Consider the following 23,689-nt stretch of genomic DNA (forward strand, 5'->3'; position numbering starts at 1 on the left):
TTGGTTTGGGTGGTGCATTCTCTGTGCTCACTGTATTATTAAATAAACTAATGAAATGACAGATGGAAGATGATAGGTGTCAAAATCAAGAATTGTGATGAAATCTATGAACCTGAATATATATATATATATATATATATATATTCAGCCAAAGTGCTAGGGATGGTGTTGGGATGGGACATCAGTGCATTCTGAGAATTAACCCTCAGAGTCACAGAATCTGCCAAGGGACCCCAGAGAGCTCCCAACGCCAGCCTTCATCAGGTAACAGTGGGATGGGTTGGTGTCTGAGATCAGGGAAGCAGGGGAGACTTGCTAAGATCACACAGAAAGGGGTGAGAGTCCAGATCAATCTGACTCACAGTTTGCTGATCTTCTCTCTTTAAAAGGAAGCTCCAGACATCCTTGATGTCAGGCACTAGGCTCTAGAGTACTTAGATGCTACAATCTTGAGAACAGGGTATCTGGAAGCCCTAAATCCTCCTGCCTATAGGAAAAAGTACTCTTTAGAGCAGAGACTTGCAAATACATTTGGCTGTGATGACAGTAAGAAATTCTTTTTTATGTCATGACCCAGTTTACACACGGGTGTCTGTGTGTGTATGTGAAATGAAATAACATCCTAAGCAATACTTACTTATTAGTACTACATGTGATGCCCATTGATATTTTTACCCTATTTTTGTTTTTTTATTTCTTAAATGTTAGACGTGATCCATTAAATTGATCTAAGAAGCCACCAGGGGGTCATAACCCACAGTGGCTGTAGAGAGGTCGACAGGGAGGGACTCTGGTAGGCCAAGTCTACCTTGTCCAGAGCGGGACAGGTGGGACCCCAGTGTAGTCTGCCCTGCCCTGCCCCTGCTCTCTGTCCCCAGGCCCCCAGCCAGCCAGGCAGAGGGGTCTGAAGGCTCCCACCAATCCCCCCACAGAACTTCCCTTTCTACCTCTGCCCTTCTGGGCTCTTCAGTGTCCATCTTCTCTCCTGAGAAGTCCCTGGACTCACCAAGGCGGTGCTCGTTACAGCATGTGCATGAGAAGCCCTGCTGCCCCAGCAGGGAGGAGCAAGAAGACAAATCGAGGGAAGGCTGTGGGTTCTGTGGGCAGGTCTGCCCGCTTTGTGACACTGAGCCCAGTGGTTGCTAGGTTACCCCGTTCCCACAACTACACCCCTCCTCTACTACCCCTCTACTACACCCCCACCCCAGCACCCCTCTACTACACCCCCACCTGTCTCCTCTTTCCCCCTCCTGGAAGGGCAGACAAGGGCTGAGGACCTTCTGTCCCTCCTGGCTTTCCCGCTGCCTCCCATTCACTTTCAATGGGGACAAAGGGAGAGAAGGATAGTCTGGGGCTGGTTTTAGCCAGCGAGCAGCAGACGGAGCACTGAAAGCTGGCAGAGGGTGTTGGTGGCCTGCGCCCCAGCTTTGTCAGTCCCACCTGGCCTGCCCCCACCACACGGCTTCCATGCATTCTGGTTCTCGGGACTCATTCTCAGGGGGCTGGCTCCTAGAAGGAGAGAAGGAGACAGCCCACATTACCAAAAGGGTCCCTCCAGCCCCTCTCTGCGTGATAGCTGGGTGGAAGATTCTGGGCTTTCATTTGGACAGGTGTTCTAATCAGATTCCAATATCCCATAGACAGGTTACCTCGAATAAGTCGCCTGGTCTGCCACAGATGCAAAAATAGTGGTAAGAATCCTTGCTTCAAGTCCCTGTTCTGTTACTTCCTAGTTGTGTGGCCTCAGACAATGCACCTGCCCTCTCTGAGCCTTAGTTCCCGTATCTCTAAAATGGAGATGATGCTGCACTTACTCTCACAGGATGTTTGAGAACATTAAGTGAGTCAATACACATTAAAGTGTTTCAAACAGTGTCTGCCCCCAAATATAATTCCCTACTATCGTTGCCGTCTCTGGGTCTGTAAAACGGGATATCCTCACCTACTTCTGCAGTTGTTCTGAAGACAAGCTAATGGAGGTGAAGCCCTTAGTCATATGTCTGGCACAGAAGAAATGCTCAAAAAGGATAATAACAATCATTATTATGAGTAACTTGGTGGAGGTAGTGGGATGAGTCCTTCGTCTGAGAACTATCTTGGGTAGTTCACTTTATTTCTCTGAGGCTCAACTTGGGCACCTGTAAAATGGGGGTAAGGATAGTCCTTGGCCTACAGGGCTGTAACTTGATGAGATGCCAGGAGGGGTGTAGACAGGCTGCATAAACTATGGGAAGGCTTGCAGACAGCACTGTGTGCCGTCCCTCAGAATGATGGAGTGGGCCTTTCCCAGTTCTGCCCCTCCCAGCTAAGGGGTGGGGATTCATACCACTGTGGTGGCCCCTTGAAGGCTGGCCTCTGGTCTTGGCCTACTCCAAGTGTCCACCCATCTTTCTGCAGGTCATGATGTTCCCTGTCTTAAGCTCTGGCTTTTTCTGGGCTTGTCTTTGCAGGAACGAGGTGACTCTTTTGAAATCATCCTGAAACCCCCCTCTTCGATACTTCTGGGCATCCTGGCGGCTGTGAAGCTAGATGATATTGCATTTGGGAGAAGAGAGGCTTTCTTCCCCGTGACAAGCCACTCCTCTCTCCTGCTTTCAGCACTCCTGGGGCATTTCCCACCACGTGAGTTGACTCAACTGAGATAAAAACCCACTTTCATCCTCCCCACTGGAGCCTTGTAATGCTTCAACTATGTTATTTACAATCGAACATGGCAGTCTGCATAGGGATTACAGCTGTGAAGGTTGAAAGGGTTCCTCAGGAAATGTCTTCAACATGATTGCAAAAGAAGAGCTGAGGAAACCCTTTTGACTTCTTTCTTTGTGGAGTGTCAAAAATAGGAGAGAGATCTGTCACCTTGGGAGTGATTTGCGGTACATTCCTCGGCCTGGATGACTCGGTTTTAACAGAAGCGATATAAACTTTATGGAATATTTCCTACGTGCCAGGCACTGTCCCAACCTCTTAGCTCTATTACCTCACATAATCCTATACATGGGGAAATTAATGATCAGAGAAATCTTTAGTTATATGTGTTGCAAACATATTCTCTCCTTTGTGTCTTGCTTGTCTATGTCTAAATGCAGTTTTTGATAAAGAGAATTTCTAATTTTAACATAAACCAATTTATCAATCTTGTCCTACCTTAATGGTTCGTGGGTTTTGTGTCCTAAGAGATCGTTGCCTACCCAAAGTTATGAAGATAATTTTCCTTTATTATTTTCTAAAGATTTACTGTTTTGCAGTTCACATTTAGATCTACAATCAATATGGAAAGGATTTTTGTGTTTGGTGTAAGATAGGGGTCAAAATTTAGATTTTTTTCCATATAAATATCCATTTGACCCAGTACCATTACTTAAAACATTGTCCTTATCTCTGCAGTGCCATCTTTACTAAAATTCAAGGATCCATATATATGTGGGCCTGTCTCTGGACTTTCTGTCTACCATTGCACCAACACTATACTATGTTACTGTAGCTTTAAATACATCTTGATGTCTAGGGGTAGAAGACTTCCAGCTTTGTTTTTTAAGATTTTCTTGGGTATTCTAGTTCCTTTGCCTTTCCATACAAATTTTAGAATACTCTTATTGATATCTACAATCACTTTTGTTTAGATTTTTATAGGAATCAAGTTAAATTTCTGTATCTATTTGGGGAGAATGGATATCTTTACCATGTTGAGTCATCCAGTTCATGAACATGGTATGTCTCTCTATTTATTTATATCTTCTTTGATTACTTTTATCAGATTTCTATAATTTTCAGCATAAAATCCCTGAATACATTTTGTTAGATTTTCACCTATTTCAGTTTTTTTTAAAGGAATTGTAAATGGCATTATATTTTAAAATTTAGTGTCCAGATGTGGATGGCTAGTATATAGAAACAGTATTAATTTTTGTATGTCAGTTTGTATCCTGCAACCTTGCTGAACTTACTTATTAGTTTCTGGAGATATGTTGTAGGTTCCTTGGAATTTTCTACATAGATAATAATATCATCTGCAAATGGGGACAGTTTTCTTTCTTTCTTTTTCCCCATATATATGCCTTTTCTTTTCTTGACTTACTGCACTGCCTAGAATCTCCAATACTAAGTTGAATAACAGTGGTAAGGGCGGACATCCTTACCTTGTTCCTCATCTTAGGAAGTAGATGTAGAGTCTTTAACCATTAAATATAATGTCACCTGTAGGTTTTTTATGTTAAAGAAGTCCTTTTCTATTCCTATTTTTTCTGAGTGTTTTTTTCATAAATGGGTGTTGAATTTTATCAAATTGCATCAGCTAATATGATCATGTGATTTTTCTTCTTTTGCTTGTCATTATGGTGGATCACACTGATTTCTCAAATATTGAACCAGCCTTGCATCCCTGGAATAAGCATCACTTGGTCATGATATACAATTATTCTTATAAATTGCCGGATTCTACTTGAAAATATTTTGTTAAGGATTATTGCACGTATATTTATGATGGATGTTGGTCTGTAGCTTCCTTTTTTGTACCGTCTTTCTCTGGTTTGGGTATCAGTATTATACTAATTTCATAAAATGAATTAGGAAGTGTTACCTCCTTTTCTATTTTCTGGAAGAGATTGTGTCACATTGGTGTTAATTCTTCTTTAAATATTTGCTGAATTTCTCCAGTGAAACTACCTGGGCCTCGAAATTTATTTTGTTTTGGTGTTTTAAAATTGAAAATTCAATTTTCTTAACAGTTACGGACTATTCAAGTGATCTGTTTCAAAATGGGTGAGTTGTAATGTTTTTGTTTTTCAAGGAGTTGGTCAATTTCTCTTACATTGTAAAATTTGTGTAGACTTGTTTTGTAATATTCTCTTATTATCCTTTTGATAACTGTAGACTGTGTAGTGACATCTTTATTTCATTCCTGATACTGTTAATTTGTGATTTCTTTCTCTCTTTTGCCAGTCTTGCCAGATGGAAGTTTGTCAATTTTGTTGATGTTTTCAAAGAACCAGCTCTTTGTTTTACTGATGCTTTTCCTATTTTTTTCTGTTTTCAGTTTCATGAATTTCTGCTCTTATCTTCATTAGTCATTGTTCTACTTGTTTTGGGTTCATTTTGCACTGCTTTTTCTAGGTTCGTGAGGTGGGTGCTTAGATTATTAGTTGAACATTTTTCCTCTTTTCTAATATATACGTTAGTGCTATAAATGTTCCTCCCAGTGTAATTTAGCAATCACCCACAAATCTTGATGTGGTATGTCTTCATTTTCATTTAGTTATAATGTATTTTTAAAATTTCCCTAGAAACTTCCTCTTTGACCCATGGATTATTTTTAGAAGCATGTTATTAATTTCCAAATGTTTGGTGATTTCCCTGTTATCATTTTTATTTATTTATTTTTTAAAATGAGACAGGGTCTCAATCTGTTACCCAGTTTAGTGGTGGAATTACAGATAACCACAGCCTTGACCTCCTGGGCTCAAGTGATCCTCTCACTTTGGCTTCCCGAGTAGCTGGGACTACAGATGTACACAACCTTACCTGGATAATTTTTGTATTTTTGGTAGAGATGGAGTCTTGCCATGTTGCCCAGGCTGTTGTTGAATTCCTGAGCTCAAGCGATGCACCCACCTTGGCCTCCCAAAGTGCTGGAATTACAGACATGAGCTACCATGCCCACCCCTCTGTTATCTTTATGCTACTGATTTCAAGATTGATTCAATTGTGTTTGGGGAAGATACTCTATATTATTCTAATTCTTTAAATCTGTTGTGGTTTGTTTTATGGCTCAGGATGTGGTCTGTGTTGGTGAACATTCTATGGGCACTTGAAAAGAAGGTGTATTCTGCTGTTGTTGTGTGAAGGGGTCTATAAATATTAAAGTCTATTGGTTGATAGTGTTATTGAGTTCTTACGTATTCTTGCTAATTTTTTGTCTAGTTCTATAAATTGTTGAGAGAGGGTTATTGAAGCTTCCAACTATAATTGTGGATTTGTCTATTTCTCCTTTCAGTTCTGCCGGTTTCTTCACACATTTTATGACTTTGCTGTTCAGTGCACATACATTTAGGATTGTTAGATATTCTTGATAGATTGGTACTTTTATTATTATTATTTTTCATGAAAAAGAATTTTTAAATTGAAGTCAACCAGTGTTAACCCTGGTGTGTTTCCTGTCAATCTGTTCCTCTCTATGGGAGTAATATGCAATTAAGATCTCCTAGAAAGAGAAATTCCTCCATCCCCTGACTTCTTCACTCAGTACACCGAGACCTTCCCATACTCCTCAACATCTTCAACCCGGAGCTCCACTGGCTGGAGTGGTCTATAACCGGAGTTGGCTTAGCCGTCTCCTCACTGAAAGGTGGGCATTGAGGGAGTTTCAGTTTTCAGCTGTCATAAACAACTGCCTTAGATGGCAAAGCATTCACAGGTCAATCGTTCCCTTCTCTTTGAACTTCTTTGCACACCGTTCATTTGACCGAAGCTGGAATTTGCTCCCATAAATGTAGGAAACAAAACCATCAATTTCCGCAGTGAACACACAGTTTAACTTGGGGATAACTTTCAGGCGGTCTTCTTCGGTGATAATTTTGAAAGTGTGTTTTGTTTCTTGTAGAAGGATTCTGTAATACCCACATAAGAGGGGCATTTGGATTTTGTCACCGAAATAATAGCCCCATGAGGATCTGCCTTTAAAAGCTTGGCCTGAATTATCTGTGGCTGCGTGTCTGGCTTAAGCCCATTGCACTAGTCCCTGAAGTACTGTTTCCAGAGTCCATGGAGAGGGAGAAAAAGACCGTATCTCTGTTGCTCTGGTTTAATGTCAAAGAGCCGCAGCTCCCTCCTTTGCCTGGCAGAGGGGGCTTCGGCTTTCTTCTTCCACTCCTTGCACTTGTGGCGGGTGAAGTACTCCAGGACCTCGGCCTTGCGCTGCAGCTGGTCCTCGCTGGCCTGCGGGCTCATGCGAGGTGTGCTGTGCTTCAGGAAGGACCGCTGTGCTCCTGAAGACGTATGTTGGCAGAAAGTCTGTCTGCTTCAGCTTTGCACCTGTAGATGCTGGACATTGGAGTCTTTTGCCTCTTTCTGAGACAGTGCATGGTAGATCTCACTCTTCATTCTCAGACTGCTTCCCAGTACTTTTATTATATAATATCCACTGTGTCTCTGTCATTTTCATTGCTCTGAAGTCTATTTTATCTGATGCTAATTTAGCCACTCCCTTCCTTTCATTAATGATTGCATGATTTCTCTTTTTTCATCATTTTATAGTCAATGTGCCAATGTCATTATATGTGAAATTAGTTTCTTATAGGCTGCATATAGTTGTATCAGGTTTTAAAATTCACTATACCAATTTATGTTCTTTGTTTTTTTTTTTCCTTTTCCCGTCTCACTGTGGGTTTCTTGGACAGTCTATTAAGAATTCAATTCTGATTTATTCACAATGTTTTCAAGTGTATCTCTATGGTTTTTTCAGCGGCTGCTGTAGGTATTTTATTATATACATAGACATGTATAAAATGTATCACAGTCTTCTGGTATCCTTGTTGTACGACTTCAAGTGAGGTATAGAAGCTCACTTCCTTTTATGTTCCTTTATCTCCCTTTGTTGCAATTGTTTTATATATTTCCTCTACGTACATTTAGAGCCATATTAGGCAGTGTTGTAAGTTTTGCTTTAACTGTCAAACACAATTCAGAAATCTCAAGAGAAGGAGGGCCCATTGTATTCACCCGTATTTTTACTTACTGGGCTCTTCCTTCCCCATGCTCCAGAGGTTCATCTATTATTGTTTCTTTTCTGTTTAGAGAACTTCCTCTAAATTTTTTTTTACAGAAGATTTGTGCTGAGTGAGGTAGCAGAACCCCTGCATTAGGAAGTGGTTGACTTGCGGGTTGTTAAGAAGAATTTACCGACAGCAGCATAGGTTTGAAAAAGAAAAGTTTTATTACAAAGAAAGAACACTGCAGAAGAGTGCAGTGGGGCGCCTCAGCAAGAGAGGACTGCGCACACCACGGTGGGTTTTCCTTGAGAGCATTTATGGACTTAAGGTGGGAGCTTAAAGGCGATTGGACCATATTAGTCACATAGGTCATGATAAGTGATTACATGTCTGGACGTTTTGGTGCCCTATTGTCAGCAAGGGTTGCACAATGAGTTTTGACATGGCATTCTGGAGATGTATAGAATTTCTATTTACTTACAATTTTTTCTTTTGAAAGGGACCTGGAACCAGATGACAACTTTAGGTACTAGGGAAGTTTAATTACTTTTACATTTCCTAGATAAGGAGTTTGCCTCCGAATGGACTGTTTGATGCTCATTGGATGGTCTTTGCTTCTTTCATTTTACTTCTAAATTCCTCAGACAAGGAGTTTTTGGACTCTGGGGCCTCCTACATGCTCACCAGGTGATTTTTGCTCTCCTCTTTTTTCCCCTGACAAATATTTTGGTCAAATCGTTGACTTCTTTGTATTCCCCCATGCTCATGTCTACCTGCTGCCTACTCAGGTCTCAAGAAAGGGAAAATGCCACAGTGAAAAGGGGCATTGAGTCCATCTGGCTAATCCCTACTGGAAGGGGGCATTCAAGGTGTAGGTTGCGTTTTTCCCTTTCTTGCTCTCTGTCTTGAAGGGAATTAAGGGTCATGAAAAACTCATTCACGAAGGAGTGGGGAAGACCAGATTCCATCAAGAGGCTGGTATTGGGATTGCTTAGTTGGTGAAATTGTTGTAAAATGGAACATATAAACTTAATGAGAGCATTAAAAAGGCAGGGACCAAATATCAAAAGAAGAATGACAAGAAGTAAAGGTCCAAGGAATGGGAGAAGCCAAGTGATTTTTGGAAATGAATCAGTAGAGGGTTTGGCCCAGTCTTGGTTATTTTGGGAGAGTGTGTGTAGCCATTGGCTTATTTGACAATTTCTTGGACCTTAGCTTCCACTTCTCCAGACATATTAATGTCAGTGTAACAGGTTTTTTTGATGACAGCACTGACTCCTCCTTGTTCAGCTGGGGGTAATCTAGAGCTTGTCTATTATTAAGCTCATTTCTGCTGGTACTCACTAGTGAAGACTTTCTAGTGCTGATGGACTCGTGCCAGTTTTTGCCAAGGCTATTTCAGGGGAAGTGGTAAGTTCCCGTAGTGGGATTTCATATAAATAAAGGGGTGAGAGTTGGAATAGTTCCTGTAATTCTGGCCACAGTAAGTCCTAGGGCCTTTTTTCTTCTAGAATGGAATTCTGAATTGGAAGTTATAATCAAGACGGTGATTTGGGTATGAGCTATTGTTCCCAGAGTACACTCACCATAATGAAGAGAATTATTAAGATGGGATAGGGTTGAAGTTTGAAAAGGGTTTAAAAAATTATTAGCAGTGCTGCAAAGCCGTGATAGCCCAGGTGGGTCAGGTAATATATTTTTGAGGGTTCTTGGACTAAGAGGGCCACTGTTGCTAAGGGTCTTAGGCTGGGGTGAGTGGGAGTGACCTTCCTGGGATACTAGGTCTAAAGTTTTCGAAAAATATGCTATAGGGCACTTAGAGGGCCCTAGATCTTGGGCTAACACTCCCCAAACTATTCCACTTCATTCATGTACATACAAAAGGAAAGGCCTAGTCAGATCTGGTAGGGCTAAGGCTGGGGCTGAAATTACAGCCTGTTTTTAAGTGTTTAGAGCATGCTTCATATCATTAGTCTAGGATAGGGGTTGCTCCTCAGTTCCCTTGAGGGCTTCATGTAGCGGTTTTGCTATTAATCCAAAGGAAGGAATCTTCATTCTGTCAAATCTCACCATACCGCAAAAGGACTGAAGCTGTTATTTAGTTCCTGGAGTTGTCACACTTAAGATAAGATTTTTACAAGTGCTAGAGAGGCTCTTTGTACTGAAGGTTAAAATAAGACCCCAAAATTGAATGCTTTGTATGAATATTTGTACCTTAGAAGGAGATACTTTGTACCCACAGTCAGCAAGTTTGTTTAGTACTAATACTGCATTTTGGTCTAAAACAGCCTTGTTACGACTGCAGATTAGTAGGCCATCCACATACCAAAGTAGATTGCTATCTGGGAGAAGCTGCAGGGTAGACAGGTTTTTAGCTACGGCCTGTCCAAAATGTTGGGGGCTATCTCTGAATCCCTGGGACAGAATTGTCTCAGTTAACTGTTGAGCCAGTTGATTACCTGAGCCTTGCTATTCAAAAGCAAACAATCTGGGTATATAGGAATGCAGAAAAAGGTATCTTTAATATCAAGTACAATAAACCAAGCTGTGGTGGAGAGAATTTGTTCAGAAAGAGTGTAAGAGTTTGAGACAATAGGATGAATAGGAATAACAGCTTCATTAATAATTCTAAGGTCCTGGAGTAGTCAGTAGGAGCCATCTTTTTTTTTTTTTTAAAGTACAATGACCATTTTATTTTTCTCCAGAAAATAATTTGCCTTCACTCTTTAAGGACTTAGTTCCTTACATGGGCTTTGATGGCAGTCTTGGGGCAGCACCCGCAGGTCTAAATCAGGGTGGGGGTGTTTGGTCCTTGTGGGTTTCACGAGATCAATTCCTGACTACTTTGCTGTGAATTGCACAATTCACACAGTCATGTGGCTTCACATACAGCTTGGAAAGCACCTAGGTGTTGAAGACGCTCGCTTCAGAAATGTCCCTGACTGCTGAGGCCTCTATGATGTTTCTGATGACAAATTTCTTAATGGCCTTGTCCTTGAGCACCCACCGGGCACAGTTTTGCAGCAAATAGGCTGCACGTGGCCGCGGCCCTTTTTGGCAAGACTGCTATTCTTTTTCTTTGTCCTCTTGGAGGCACGGACTGGAGAGAGGACATCTGGTTTCTTTACAGCTAAAATGGGAGTGTAGCAAGGCTAGTTGCACGGATGCAATAATCCATGGGTTTAAAATTTTGTTACTAGGGGCTGTAACCCTTTATGTGCATCTAGTTTCAAGGGGCGTTGGGGGGTTCTGAGGAACTTATTGGGATTTTTAAGCTGAATGATGATGGGAGCAGCTGATACTGAATGACCAAGAATAAAAATATTCCAAACCTCAAATGGCACTTGTTTTAGAACGTGAGGTTCCATAGATTGCAGTGGCTCTTTTGGTGAAGCGTGAGTTGAGGTCTTAGCTGTAAATTGCGTGTAACTTTGTAAGTCACAATCTAATAATGAAACAGGATGGGCAGGCAGGACTAAAAAGAAGTGGGTGGGTAAAGGAATAAATAATAAATAATGCAATGTTACAAGGGAGTGGCAGTGTGAAATAGCCTCATTGGGGTTTTCCATTAATACCCATGAGGAAAATGGAGAATTGGCATATTGGGCAGTAAAAAACTTTTGAAGCTAAATAGCTGGCCCCTGTATCTATGAGGAGCATTATCTCTTGTTCAGCCACAGTCAGATTTACCTGAGGCTCATCCATAGAGATGTAAAAGACAGGGGCTGGATGGATGATTTCTGAAAGTCATCTAGAGGATGCTTGATCATAATCCAGGAAAAGAGTTAGAGGTGCTTGCCCTTGCCGTTGCCCTTGTCCTCGTTCTGCAGGACCCCCTTGGTGGGTAGGTTAGTGAGGTTTTGTCTGTGCCAGCCCAGAAGAAGGAGGTGCCTCATCTCATGAGGATTACAAGCATGAGCTTCATCTGCCCAAGTTTGAGCTAAAGACCATACATATGAGTTTTTTTCTCATGGGAACAGCAAGTAGTTAATACCATGAATATGTTTTTCCAGATTAAGTCAAAGGTTATAGTTAAAGCCCAAAATTCTCGAATAAACTTAGAGGGATTCTGGCTAAATGAATCCAACTTGATTGAAGTTATGAAAGTCAGACATTAGAAATGAGACATGAACTCATTCAGTAGGCTATTTATTACTGCCTCAATTCCAGAACTTATTATTGGCCTATTCAGGGATTTGATTTCTTCCTGGTTCAGTCTTGGTAGGGTGTATGTGCCCAGGAATGTATCCATTCTTCTAGATTATGTAATTCTGGGTTTGAGAATAAAGCCAAAAAGACTTAAAGGACTTCTGAATCCTTTCCGGGGTTCTGGCAAAATGAGACTAGTTATAAAATAATATTCCAATCCAGGGTCCCACTAAGAGGACAATTTAGCTTATTGGGGAGCTTATATTGAACGCTTACAAAAGAAAATCATACACTTCTTTTTGAGAGTTTGTGGGTCAAAATGGGACAGCTTTTTTTTTGAGTTGGAGTATCACTCTATCACCAGGGCTGGAGTGCAGTGGTGTGATCTTGGCTCACTGCAACCTCTGCCTCTGGGTTCAAGTGATTCTCCTGCCTCGGCCTCCCGAGTAGCTGGGATTACAGGCACCCGCCACCATGTCTGGCTACTTTTTTGTGTTAGCAGAGACAGGGTTTCACCATGTTGGCCAGACTGGTCTCAAACTCCTGACCTCATGATTTGCCTGACTCAGCCTCCCAAAGTGCTGGGATTACAGGCATGAGCCACTGCACCCGGCCTGGGGCTGCTTTTTAAGAATGTAACACAAGGGCGAGTCAGATGGAATAGAAGAATGAATTAAATCTATGTTGGGTTTTGATGAGGGACTACAAGATCTCCGAGGCATCCCTGAGGGATTTGGACCCCCCTTTTCACTTTGGCTCACTCTATTCAGGGGTGTCCCACCACAAATAGAGGGTCTGCCTTTTCCTGGATGGCCAGTCCAGGCATGCCCTTGTTTGAGTGGTCAGCTTGAACCTCCTGTGAAGCAGAACTCTCCTGTAACTTGGGATGCAGAGCCTGTCATGAAGTTGGATCCAAAATGGGATCCACAACCAGTAGACTGTATCTGTGCAGAGCGAGATTGCTGCTGCTCGCTTCAAGGTTCCTTTAGAGTGTTAATGTGAAAGTGGACTTGCTACCCTGGTGGGCAATAGCAAATTCACTCTTTGGTCTTGGCCTTCAAGTAACACCCAGGAGTGCCCTCAGCCAGAAAACCCTCAATTGCCAGCGAGTGCTCAAGCCGTTTCACTGGCAGTCTAAAAATAGAAAAGAACCCTGGCCAGTTTCTCACCCCTTAGGGCAGCGACAGACAGATATCCCTTCTCTAGGGCTTCAGAACCCCACTGAAGAGTGGCCTCAGCCAGGGACCTTCAGTTCCTAAGAGTTAAGAACCAGAACATCAGGCCGAGTGTGGTGGCTTATGCCCATAATCCCAACACTTTGGGAAGCCAAGGTGAACAGTTCACTTGAGGCCAGGAGTTCGAGATCAGCATGACCAACATGGCAAAACCCTGCCTCTACAAAAAACAAACAAACAAACAAGAACCAGTCCATCAAGGGAAGCAGGGAGGAAACAGAAGGGAGAAATCCCAATAAAGTCCCTGTACGGGTTACCAAGATGCTGGGTGAGGTGCCAGAGCCCTGGCATTGAAAAGTAGTCGACTCACGGGTTGGTAAGAAGAATTTACCAACCACAGTATAGGGTTGACAAAAGGAAGTTTTATTAGAAAGAAAGGGAAGTTTTTATTAGAAAGGGCACTTCTGCCAAAGAGGACTGAGCACACCCCGATGGATTTCCCTTAATGGTATTTATGGATCTCAAGGCGGGAGCTTAAGGGTAATTTGGATCACATTAGCCATGTGGGTTGTGGTAAACGATTACATTTGTCAACATTTTGGTGCCATAATGTCATCAAAGTTTGCACAGTGAATTTCAGCATGGCATTCTGGAGATGTATAGAAATTCTAGTTACTTATGAATTCTATTTTTTCTTTTTTGAAAGAGGCCAGAGGCTGCGCATGGTGGCTCATGCCTGCAATTCCAGCACTTTGGGAGGCCGAAGAGGGCAGATCACAAGGTCAGGAGTTCGAGACCAGCTTGGCCAATATGGTGAAACCCTGTCTCTATTAAAAATACAAAAGATAGCCAGGCATGGTGGTGCACACCTGTAGCCCCAACTATTCGGGAGGCTGAGGCCTGAGAACATCTTGAACCCAGGAGGTGGAGGTTGCAGTGAGCCTGGATCATGCCACTGCACTCCAGCCTGGATGACAGAGTGAGACTCCAGTGAAAGAAAGAAAGAAAGGGACGGGGGAGAGAGAGAGAGAGAGAGAGAAAGAGAGAGAGAAAAAGAAAGAGAGAGAAAAAGAGAGAGAAAAGAAAGAGGCCTGAAACCAGATGCCAACTTTAGATACTAGGGAAATTTCCTTCTGAATTCCCCAGAAAAGGAGTTTTGCCTACCGATATTCTGTTTGATGCTCACCAGGTGATCTTTGATCTCCTCATATAGGATTCTGGGTTAACAGCTTTTTACTTTCATCATCTAAAATATATTCCTACTAACCCCTGTGATTTCTGACGAGAAAACTGCTGTCATTCTACTTGTTTTTCCTCCTGTACATAAGGAGTTATTCTCTGGCTGCTTTCAATATGTTTTTTTCTTTGTCTTTAGTTTTTAGAAGTTTAATAACTATGTGACTTGAGACACGAATTTCCTTAGGTTTATTCTATTTGGTTTGTCCATCTTCTTGAATCTGTAGATTTATGTCTCTTCCCAAATTTGGGAGCTTTTCAGCCATTATGTCAAGTACTTTTGCAGTCCCATCTCCTTCCTCTTATTCTTCTAGGACTTTGACAACACAGATGTTAGACCTTTTGTTAGAGTTCCACAGGTCCCTGAGATTCTGCTTGTTCTTGTTGTTGTTGTTTTGTGACAGAGTCTCACTCTGTCACCCAGGCTGGAGTGCAGTGGCGTGATCTCGGCTCACTGCAGTCTCTGCCACCCGGGTTTAAGCCATTCTCCTGCCTCAGCCTCCCGAGTAGCTGGGATTACAGGCACCAGCCACCACACCCGGCTAATTTTGTATTTTTATTAGAGACGGGTTTCAGCATTTTGGCCAGGTTGGTCTTGAACTCTTGACCTTGTGATCCACCCGTCTCGGCCTCCCAAAGTGCTGGAATTACAGGCGTGAGCCACCTCACCTGGCTGAGGTTCGGTTTTTATATTGTTCTAATTTGTTTTGTTTTTGATCTAGTGTTTCTTTTTCAGATTGGTTAATTTCTATCTCCCAGTTCACTAATTCTTTCCTCTGCCTCCTCCATTCTGCTGCTGAGCCCATCCACTGACTTTTAATTTTAGTGATTGTAGTTTGCAGTTCTAAAATCTCCATTTGTCCTTTATATCTTCTATGTCTTTGCTGAGGCTTCCTATGTTTTTCATTTGTTTTAATTGTGTTCCTAAGTTTTGACTGAAGCAATTTTTCAAAAATTGTGGTTGCTCTAAAATCTTTGTCAGATAATTCTAATATCTCTGTTATTTCAGTGCTGGCATGCATTGTGTTTTTCTAGGAATTTTTCCATATCATCTCATTTTCAAATTTATTGCATAAATACCATATCTTTGTTTCTAGGAACTATAGTCTTTGTTTTCATTTTTGATATTGGACTGAATTTGTTCTCTCTCTTTCTCATCCCTTTCTCTCTCTCTTATTTCTTAATCAATCCTGCCAGGGGTTATTATTTTTGGTAGTTATTTTTAACAAACCAATTTTTCATTCTGTTGGATCCTCTTCTGTGGGAAGTAAAAATGTTCCTTTTTAAAGTTTCCTTTCTTGTTAAAGAATAAGTGTGCTAATAACTTTGTTAAGCCCTCTCCTATGTAGCTGTTAAACTTGCCATGCTTACAGGCATATAAAACATTCTTTGTCCTTGTATTTTAACCAAGATATCTGTGCTGGACATGCTCACAGGCATATCCTAGCTCTCCAGTGCTTTCGCCTGTTTAGAAAAGTTTTCAGTTAGCCAATCGGTTTTAGTTTAGATTGTGATGTCTGGATCCAGCCAACGAAGATCAGACACAGCAGTAAGAATGACCCCAAATGTGTAAGGGATAAATTTATGTGTTTTCCTTTGTTCTTTGTACTCTCATGGCAAGATGGCTAGCGAGAGTACCTTTCCTGCAGTTCAGGAAGTAAAAATTGTGTTGCTGAAAGATCCTTTGTCTCAGTGCTAATTTGTCTTTGTGGCACAGAACATCTATTTCCAACATGTTTCCAACATCTTTGTTATTACCTTCTACTTTCTTTAGGCTTAGTTTGCTATTCTTTTTATAATTTTTTTAAGATAGATATTTAAATCACTGACTTTCCTTCTTTTCAAATATATTACATGTTTAAGGGCATCTCACAAGTTTGTCAAGTTTATAGGAGACAAATGCTATGTTAGTATAGCTTTTTTTTTTTTTTTGAGACAGAGTCTTATTCTGTCACCCAGGCTGGAGGGCAGTAGCATGATCTCGACTCACTGAAACCTCTGCCTCCCAGGTTCAAGCAATTCTCCTGCCTCAGCCTCCCGAGTAGGTGGTACTACAGGTGTATGCCACCATGCCCAGCTACTTTTTTGTATTTTTTAGTAGAAATGGGGTTTCACCGTGTTAGCCAGGATGGTCTCCATCTCCTGACCTCGTGATCTGCCCACCTTGGCCTCCCAAAGTGCTGGGATTACAGGCGTGAGCCACCATGCTTGGCCAGTATAGCTTTAATTTGCATTTCTTTACTGAATGAGGTTGAATTTTCATATGTTTAAATGCCATTTGTATACATTTTTGTGAGCTTTGTTCATATCCTTTGTTCATTTTTCTGTTGGTTTGTTAGTTTGTATATGGATCGATGGATTTATGTATTAGAGAGATTATCACTTTGTAATACGAGTAATTAAAATACTTTTTTTCTAGTTTGTTGTTTTTCTTTTGACTTTGCCTATGCAATGAACTCTCTTGCTAAACTGTGACTCTGCTGAGTGCTTACTCACCTGCCTTTGGAGGTCAGAGAGGGCAGCTCATTTCAACTCACTCTGCTTTGGTGGGCTCTCATTTAACCCCATGAAAGATTCCACAGAACAGAGGCCAGAAGCCTGGACTCCAGGGACACTTGAGTCTGCCATTCTCTATGTGACCTTAGACCAAATTTTGACAACTCCTGACCTGTTTCCTCATCTGTAAAATAAAAATAATAATTATTCTAACTTTAAGTAGCTGTTTGATGATGATTAAGTAAGGTAATGTATATATGATCATTCAGCACAGTGTGTGATCCACAGTAAAGGTTTGATGCATGGTATTTGCTTTTAAATTATTAGTGTTTACCAAAATCAAGCAAATGTTTTGTGAATGGCTGCTGTATTATCCTGATGCTATTCCCCATCAGTGTACAGAGGACAATCCTGTGGCCACATGCCCTTGGCTCTCTTGCTGTGTCTTTTTCGCTTCGTGCATGGAGTTCTGGATTGCGGCCAGTACCACTGAGTGCTTTGATGAAGGTTGGCTGCTCTGAGAGTTTGAGTTTTTGCCAGGCTCTTTGGGTACATCTATCATAGCAATTTTTGGGCCTTTATTGTCCTGAGATGTGCATAACTAGCCTTTTGATGGTCTTTCAGAAAAGAGAAGCAGAAAGAAAGGAGGTGTGGTTAAAGACCCCACATGGATCACTCACCTGTTTCCCCTGGGATGATCAAAGTTACCTAGTTACCTGTCATCTGAGCAGGGCTCACAGCTCCGGAGCTGACAGGTATAGACTGGTCTAAGCCAGCATTCAGAAGGTCACTCAACTGGAAGAGCAGGCATCAGAGTAGAGAGAATAAGCCTGAGCTATCCAGAACATCCAAGGTCATAGAACAAAATGGCTTTAGGGGAACAAAACTAGGTCCCCACACCTAGTTCTCCTCCTGTACTCTCTCTTAGTACCCAATAATTCTTACAATTTTTTTTTTCTTGAGATGGAGTCTTACTCTGTCACCAGGCTGGGGTGTAGTGGCACCATCTTGGCTCACTGAAACCTCCACCTCCTGGGTTCAAGTTATTCTCCTGCCCCAAACTCCCAAATTGCTGGGACTACAGGCATGTGCCACGACACCTAGCTAATTTTTGTATTTTTAGTAGCGACGGGTTTTCACCATGTTGGCCAGGATGGTCTCGATCTCTTGACCTCATGATTGCCCGCCTCTGCCTCCCAAAGTGTTGGGATTACAGGCGTGAGCTACCACGCCCAGCTATAATTTTATATATCTCTTCTGCAAGACTGTAAGTTCTAAGAGGTCGGAGGTCACATTTGCCTTGTTCACTACCAAATACAGGGGCCTTGATCTATGTGGTGGTTACATGGGTGTGTTTACTTTGTGTTAATTCATCAGGCTCTTGGTACAGTGACTGATGCCGAGTATTCACTGAATGGATGAATAAGTGAGTCATAGAGTCTCAGGTATTTATTCAGGCCATTCACCTACTATAGGCTTGCATCCTTGCCTCATTCCTATCAAGAGTTTGCTAGCATTTATCATTTAAACACCTCTAGTGACAAGAAGCTCTCTACTGCCCAAGGCTGCCTGTTCGTTTTCTGTTTAGGTTTCTTGGCTAGAAAGTTCTTCTTAATATCGAGCTGAAATACACCTTCCTGGGGTTCTGGTTAGTATTCTTGTTCTAGCCTTTATGGGGAAGGTTGCAAGTAGACCAAGGAGAGGAGGATGCTCCAAGAAAAGGGAACAGCACATGCAGAAGTCTAGGGCTCTAAAAGCCCAGGGCATGTGATGGGAACTCTTAAGTTGTTCTAGATGGCTAGGGAGACCAGAAGTCCCAGATCGTTAGAACAGACCGATGTATGCTTGCTGTCCCAGAAAACTTAATAATATGTCCTCAGTTTCAAAAGTATCCCAGATAGTCACTGTGAGTATGGTTGGGGCATAAAGTCTGAGAGTGAGGTGGGAATGGGGGAGATGAAGGTGGAGAGATGCAGCGGCTGATCATAGGGGTTGTTGTGACCAGCTTCAAGAAGGGCATTCAGTTAACCAGGCTTCTTATGGTGTCTTTCCCTTCAAGGTTGTCTTCTCCAGATATGATCTAATTTACAGATAGATCAGTACAGCCATTGATAGATGATTATTGCTATGGGTTACCATATATGGAGAGTTACCAGGTAAGTGCGTGCTTTCCACATGGGCTGGGGCGTGGCCCAGGCCACCTCTGCGGACTTAGTTATGCTTGTCCTGTAACTGATTTGTCAATAGGCCTTGGGTTTTGACTTGTTTTAACTATTGTGAGGTCATGTCCTGAGACAACATTGGGCAATTCCCAAAGGGCCATCTGTTCCCAACTAGAAACTTTGTAAGACTTCCCTGTAGGTGGACAGCTGAGGTCAGGAGATGGCTACTAGCTATAAACAGTTTATTTTAAAGGACTTGTATGATGTGTGTATTGAAGGAATTTACATGAATATTCAAAGGAAATAAGTTTAATTTGTCCTAAGATGATGCAATAGCAAGGAATGTTGAGTTAGGTGTTTGGATAAGCAGCCAGGGCACATGGTTTAAACATTAGACATACTTGAATTAAATGGATAGTGGATAATAAGAGTGGTCATTTGAAATATGTCTGAGTGAGTGGTTTCCTCTGCAGTGCCTCCTGCAACAGCTGTCCCTAAGTGGCAGGCATGGGTTTATACCCTAACACTGAATGCGGCAGTACCCTCAAGCAGACCCACAAGGACCAGCTTGAGGCTGCTTTGTCTCCCAGAAAGCCAGTTGGCAGCAGCTATCGGGAGCTCTGCAGCTTCCGAGTCCCCACCACTGCTCCAACACTTGGATGCTCAGGGGGAACATAAGGCCACTGAGAATGGTCACACCGCCCTGCCCTTCCCATTCCTCTATTGCCAACCTACTGAGGTTTGGGGCTAGCACGAGAATCTATTTGTGTTAGCTTGCTAATCAGGCTGTTGTAAACAAAGTGCCACAAACTGGGGTGACTCGCACAACAGAAACAGATTGTCCCCCAGTTCTGGAAGATAGAAGTCTGAGATGAAGGTGTTGGCCGGGCTGCTTCCTTCTGAGGGCGATGAGGAAAAACTCGTTCCGTGGCCCTCCCCTAGCTACTCGTGGTTTGCTGGCAACCTTTGATGGTCTTTGGCTTGTAAAGTCATCATTCTGATTACCACCTTCATTTTCACACGGTGTTCCCCCCATGCATGTCTATCTAAATTGCCCCTTTTTATAAGGACAGCAGTCGTATTAGGCTAGGGGTGCATCCTATTCCAGTAGTACTTCATCTTAACTCATTATGTCTGCCATGACCCTATTTTCAAGTAAGGCCATATTCGGAGGTACTGGGATTGAGGACTTTACCACATGGATTGTTGGGGGACACAGTTCAACCCATAGCACTTAGGATAAACTGAAATAGCACCAGCATGAACACAGTCACTCTATGATTACTTCTGCCAACGAACCTTCAAGTCAGAAAGAATCTGGTGGTTAAGGGAGAGGTACCCCAATCTTGCTGCAACAAGTTAAAGGTATAGCTCACTAGATATGGGTTAGTTTGCCCTGAGCTCTGTATGTGACTTCTTCCCTGGGAATCTTGGCTTGAGGGCACATGTGGGAGCCTGCTTGCCAGGCACAGGATAGCTTGTGGCTTTGGGAGTCTTGTTTCAATCTGCTCTCTCACTTTCCAAAGGTCTGTCTTCTAAGCTTATGCCATTGTTCTAGAACCAACCATCTTCATTCTTTGCTGAGTACCTTGTCTGCCCATATGAATTCTCTCCTAGCCATTCTCCATACCTCACAGAGGGATTGTTCTAAAACACAAATAGAATATTGTCAGTCCCTTAACTGAACAGACTTCAATGGCTGTTGCTCAAAATACTATTTCCTGTAGGACCTGGAGGTCTCAGACAGGAGGCTTGCCATCTGCATTTGCATTTATTTAAAAAACAGTTGAACTGGTGACATACTGTTTCTTGAGCTGGGTGGCACTGAACAATGGTATTCACTATGTGAATATTCATCAACTTTACACTTTGATTCCTGGACTTGTCTGTACATAAAGTGCATCTCCATTTTAAAAGATCTTCAAAACAACTGAATGAGTTGCCCAAAGTTCTGGGAGTTCCTTGGTTGTATTATACTTTATGATCTTTTAGAGCTCTTGACCATCACCACACAACTAGAGATTTTTTCCCCGCTTTGTATCTTGGGAGGAAAAAGATGGAATTAACAAACAGAGGTGATTCAGTTACACTGTGGTCACAAGATAAATTATGCAGATTGCAACAAAAAAACAGCATGGTTCTATAAAACTGTGTGCTCTTTTTGTCCAGAAATTATGCTGGCTTGCTATTTCCTGTTGTTAACTAAGAATAAAGAGGGACCTGCCTGTTGCCCCTGCCTGTAGCACCTGGAGAAGAAAGAGAAGGCATGATGGGCCTCATTTCTGCTCCAGGGACTGCACTGTTCTGTTCTGAAGCAACAGTCCTGTCCTTCCCCTTGGGCAAGCTTGGGCAAGGAGAGGGGCTGCAAGCAACCCCTGTGTCTGCCCCAAGAAAATGGGAGTTCTGAGCAACTTGGGTGTATGGAAAAAGGAAGCACTCTCCACAGATGGCTGAAAAGCATTGTTGGTAACATCTGAAGCTTGTGTCTAAGGGTCAACGACAAGCCCTTTAAGTGGACTCTGTCTCTTGGAGTGCTGAACCCACCGTTTAACATAAAGAACCAAAGTATCCCTGGCAAAGAGAGTGAGAATAATCTCTGACTCTGGCAGGCTCCTAGGACATCATCATTTTAAAATTGAGAGAATTTTTTAAAATCTAGATTTCTGTTTTATCTTGGAAAATTGAGATACTGAATTACCCTACTATTCTATTTTAAATTGCCAGGTGTGGTGGCTCATGACTGAAATCCCAGCACTTTGGGAGGCCAAGGCTCGTGGATCACCTGAGGTCAGGAATTCAAGACCAGCCTGGCCAACATGGTAAAACTCCAACTCTATGAAAAAGCAGGGGGTAGGGAGTTGGGGACAGATAGCATGGGGAGAAATGCCAGATATAGGTGATGGGGAGGAAGGCAGCACATCACACTGCCATGTGTGTACCTATGCAACAATCTTGCATGTTCTTCACATGTACCCCAAAACCTAAAATGCAATTAAAAAAAATCACAAAAATTAGCCTGGAGTGGTATGTGCACCTGTCCCAGTTACTTGGGAGGTTGAGGCAGGAGAATTGCTTGAACCTGGGAGGTGGAAGTTGCAGTAAGCCAAGATGGCACCACTATAACTTTTGTCTGGGTCACAGAGCGAGACTCCATCTCAAAAAACTGAATGAATAAAATTGCAGTACCCATGACATCCTGCCCCAAACCCCACACTTTGTGCTTCCCTTTGCTTCCCTTTACACTACTTTGCTTCCTCCCTTTCCATAGCCCCAAGCATCTCCTAACTTACCATATAGTTTACTTATTTATTATGCTTACATGTCTGTCTCCTTCTGCTGGAATGTAAGTTGCTTGAGGGTAGGGCTTTTTGTTTTGCTTGATGATACATCCCAGGCCATCAATATTGCAACCTGGCATTGAATAGTTGAATGAATGAGCCTGAAGCCTACATTCCCAAATGGTAGCAGTCACATTACCTGCCTGGGCCCCGGGAAGGTATATGTATTTTCCATGCCTGCCCCTACTCACCTGCATGCCAGCTTCTCCCTTCTGTCCCTCTCGGGCTTGTCTCTGGCCACAGTGGCCCGGACCCCCTGCCCCACTACTGGTCCTCGGCACTTGCTCAGCCAGTATACTCTTCCTGCCCCTCTCTGCCTGGCTGGCTCCTGATTCTGCTGTGTTCTCAGCTCGAGCTGTCCTTGATCCCTCTGCCTACATCACTCCCGCTGAGCATAGAGAATATTCCACCCTTAGTCACTGACTAGAGAAAATTCCTTTCATTCAGTTTTGAGACATAAAAAGCTCTTCACCCCACACCTCTGGCTACCCTGACCTCTGAGCCTAGGATACAGGTGATGCCCAGCCCCTCTGAGTGAACCCTGGAAACCAGTTCTACAGGGCCAGGCAAGGAGCAAACCAGGGCTAAGGGCTGAAATTACCCCATTGGTTCTCTGTTTACTCAGAACTTATATAACACTGGGCCTCTTTATCATGTCCCATCTGTGTCAACACTCAGGAGGGCGGTGAGAGGGCCTGGTCCACTGGGCAATCTGGCAACATGATCATCCTCACAGCAGGGCCAGGACAAACACCCTCCCAACCAAGTAACCACATGACAGAAGTCCCTTCCTTGGCACCTGGAGACAGACTGATGGAGATACCAAACAGAGGATTCTGGGAAGGGTAACCCCAGTGGCCCAAAGAGAACTCTAGACCGACAGAGGTAAGGAGCAGCTTCCTCTCTCTACCTAATTTTGAGATGAGGAAATCAAAGCCCAGAGAGAGTTAATGGTGCAACCAAAGCCCCACAGCACAGCATCCCAGCGGCCCCACAAGAACCCACAAACTTCACTACATTTCCTGGATCTGGGCTTCTGGGGCTAGAATGTCAGGAATTCTATGTTCTGCCCCCATTAGCTGCAAGACCAAGGCTTAGAAACAGATAAAAATGGATAGAATTTTGCAGCTCTTATCTAGGAATGTACAAAAGACAGATGTCTGGGCCTCACACTTCATTCACTCCATCTGCAGGAGAGCCCTGACGTGGATTCTGAAAGGCTCCTTGGAGATGCTGACAGTCCATGCTAAATGGACACAGGCACCTGGATGATGCTTAAGTCCTTCTGGCTTGACAAATCCTCAGCTGTAGATCCTAAAATGAGGCTTGTGCTGGAGTGTATCTTTGTCATCAGTCCACAAGAGAATCTCTCACTGGGGCAGCTGGGCTCCCTAGGGAGCACGCTGGAAATTAAAAAACTTTTGGTTGTC

The 23,689-nt window shown here is 42.8% G+C and overlaps 1 protein-coding gene and 1 pseudogene across 1 annotated transcript in view; one reads left to right on the top strand and one right to left on the bottom strand.

Moving 5' to 3' along the window:
• Nucleotides 1-6,403: 6,403 nt before the first annotated feature.
• Nucleotides 6,404-7,095, bottom strand: LOC105722590 (ribonuclease P protein subunit p29-like; annotated as a pseudogene).
• An 809-nt stretch (nucleotides 7,096-7,904) lies between these two features.
• Nucleotides 7,905-23,689, top strand: part of SGPL1 (sphingosine-1-phosphate lyase 1) — an 83,934-nt gene continuing 68,149 nt past the window's right edge. The window contains exons 1-2 of the mRNA XM_064374242.1: nucleotides 7,905-7,997; nucleotides 21,646-21,740. The gene's annotated coding sequence lies outside the window, so the exon portion shown is untranslated. The remainder of the gene's footprint in view (nucleotides 7,998-21,645; nucleotides 21,741-23,689) is intronic.

Source organism: Aotus nancymaae, unplaced genomic scaffold (assembly GCF_030222135.1).
Source record: "Aotus nancymaae isolate 86718 unplaced genomic scaffold, 86718_ANA_hifiasm-v0.15.2.pri h1tg000010l, whole genome shotgun sequence".
Taxonomy (NCBI): Eukaryota; Metazoa; Chordata; class Mammalia; order Primates; family Aotidae; genus Aotus; species Aotus nancymaae.